Source organism: Hylaeus volcanicus, unplaced genomic scaffold (genome assembly GCF_026283585.1).
Source record: "Hylaeus volcanicus isolate JK05 unplaced genomic scaffold, UHH_iyHylVolc1.0_haploid 11653, whole genome shotgun sequence".
In the NCBI taxonomy this organism is placed as follows: Eukaryota; Metazoa; Arthropoda; class Insecta; order Hymenoptera; family Colletidae; genus Hylaeus; species Hylaeus volcanicus.
The window spans coordinates 4,118-7,091 of NW_026532733.1; the positions used below are offsets into that span (position 1 = coordinate 4,118).

The 2,974-nt window shown below is 36.1% G+C and overlaps 1 long non-coding RNA gene across 1 annotated transcript; it reads right to left on the reverse strand.

The window, feature by feature from the left end:
• Positions 1–324: 324 nt before the first annotated feature.
• On the reverse strand, positions 325–2,246 carry LOC128882412 (uncharacterized). The gene is made up of 3 exons (XR_008458400.1): positions 1,967–2,246; positions 1,700–1,832; positions 325–1,633 (listed from the first exon to the last, which is right to left on the reverse strand). It is a non-coding gene; the product is annotated as an uncharacterized LOC128882412 (long non-coding RNA).
• Between the last annotated feature and the right edge of the window lie 728 nt (positions 2,247–2,974).

Here is a 2,974-nt window from a genome sequence, read left to right on the forward strand (position 1 = left end):
TTTAAATAGAGAAAAAGAAAGATGATTAATTGATTAAACGGCACAATATTGAATTCAAGTCAATTAAGTGCCATAAGAATAAGAAAAGAACAAGTATTGTGTGTTCGATCGACATGATTTCAGTTTCAGTTTGTATTCATATGTGCATGATGTTATCTTTAAATTAAAATCAATATCCATAACCACAATCAAGACTGCTTGTTTAACATTGAGAGTAATTCCATTATTATTACTGGGTACTTGATATTTAAACTAAAAACCAAGTAACTGTTTACTTAGTTATTCACTTATATACAACATTCCAAACTAAAAAAAAAACATGAATTGAATCCTTGTCACTTGATTTATTAGTAGGAGAGAATATGAATTCCATTTAGGATTTACTACCAAGTATAAAGTTACTCCATATATATGTTACTTATGCCCCCATGGGATATAGATTACACATATCGTAATATATTGAATACATATATTACGATACGTGATATATATTTAAAAGAAGTAATAATCATATAATCATCGCACCAACCAAAGACACATTTACAAAGTTATACGCTATAACTTTATTTATATATATATATATATGCTCTATACTACTTATAAATATAAATATACTATAAGATTAAATAGTATACAAAGTTATGTGCTTTTTAATGTAGTGCCTTTCTTATACGCAGAGTGCAGAGGGTTAATAGCAACAAATTTCCTTTTCAGACAAAGGCTTCGTTTGGTTATGGGTTAGGTAACCTGCCACACAATCACATGTTCATTTAAATAGGCAGTCGGTCCAATGACAACAAATAGGACAAATTCATTCGCTATACACTCATAGGTTAGGTTACAATACGTATTCAGGTACATTAAATTGAATCTTCACCAATAAATATCACATTGTACACTGCAACGTACTAATACATGCTTCTATCAAAGGGTGTACAACGTGTTGTCTTAAAGATTAAAAAAAAAAAAAAGTGACTTGTGACTATCTACCTTGATGCAGTAAATCTCAAGGTAGATAATGGTTACAAGGTCTAATTTTCAATGTAATTCCAATTACTAATCATATAATTCTGTGACAGGTAAAGGAAACTTGATTATTAAATGTTAAATTAATTGCAATCGTACAACTTCCAAGCTAATATATGGCTTTGCATTTACATTTTACAAAGCTAAGAAAGCATTCTAGAGTTGTTGATACATACTACAAAAGAGAAAAAAGAAAAGGCCTTGAATGCAAAAGGTTCACTCACACCTAGGCGACAAAACATACATAGTTACACCAATCGCATAGAGAAACTTGTCTTAATTTCATTTGTTAACCAATGTATCATGCATTTCACAGTCCGATTCGCACACTGTATCTCACTGACGCTACACTAACAATGGCACTCGTCTCCAAACAATCAGGATCGGTGCAGACATCCACTTGTTGTCCATGACGAGTTTCTTGTCATGGTATCAGCAAAAGACACACCTTTTGCAGGCTTCTTCTCTTCTCGTACAAGCTTCCGGACACAATCTTGAGCACAAAAAAAAAAAAAAAACCTCCATTCCAAGAAGGAATAACCTCGATTGGCATTTCCCATCCGATAACCTCCACTAATGCCTTCGATCACTTATCTTTTTCTTCTCCCTGCAAAATTGAAATGTTAGATTACTTCTCTTCTTTCATAAAGAAACCAACGATAGCAATCCAAACCTCGTTTACATGGGATATCCGATAACCGCCACAGATTTCTTCGTTTGGTCGCTCGTTTCACTTCGTAGAGTAATTGGAGGCACAAACGAAACTCATCTGCTAGGGCCAGTCACAAACTGTGTAAAAGCCTAACCTAAAAATAAAAAGTCACTCATAAAATTTTGTTAATCGGCTCTATATCCTCACTCATGTTAGGTCAAACGCATAAGGTTAGGGTATGATAAAGTCTAGAACCTAACATATTGACTTAAATTAAATTTAAATTACATTTATAGGAACGCGAACTTGACACGACAGCTCGGACGCATCTTAATCGATCTAGGAACGTCTAACAAATAACGATGTAATTTGGGTAGGATCGGTACAGTAGAACGGTAGTTACACGCAAATTCTTGATATTATACATGACTTGATTGATAAACAACACGTGGTCGGTAAATGCGATAATGCGTCTCGAAGTCAGCCTCGTGCGAAACTGACAGATGACAAATTCGAACAGTTTTCAACCGGCATGAGTTATTCAACACCTCCTATATGTATATCTGTCAAAAGTATTGTACTTATTATTTAGGACGAAACAACATGAGACATGTGATGAGGATACGAATTATCACGAATATATAAGTAACAAATATTACTTATAATATTACATATGCTTTTAAATTTTTGCGAAAGGTTTTTTTTTGTAAGCTGATTCGGAGGAACGTAGACCGCGACGTTGGCGGTAATCCAACTACTTTTTAAGTTTACGAAGATGTCTGTTTTATGCAGATTCGACGAGTTCGTTTGAGGATTCACGCTTGCGACAGGAATAACATTTTATTTCGTTGTTATATATTTCGCTTGTAATTATTTTTACCTACCTTTTTCCTTTTAAATAATCCCTTTTATCGTTCGCATAAATAATAAATATAATAATACGTGTGATTTACGTATACCTATATTTACGATTCTATGCGCATATACAGGGTGTCCCAAAACTCGGGGAGGAGCCGGAAATGGGGCGTAGCTGAGACGATTCTGAACAACAATTTCCTTTGCAAAAATGTCGGATGGGGCTTCGTTAAGGAGATATTAAGTGAAAACCCCGACCAATCAGAGCGCGCGTAGACCGTTGGAGCGGCCGCGGTAGCGTAGGCTACGCGCTGGTGGCCGCGGTAGCGTAGGCTACGCGCTGGTGGCCGCGCTTGCACGCGAACAAGTGACTCGACGTGCATCGAAGCATCGACCTAGCGCGTAGCCTTCGCTACCGCGGCCGCTCCAACGGTCTACGCG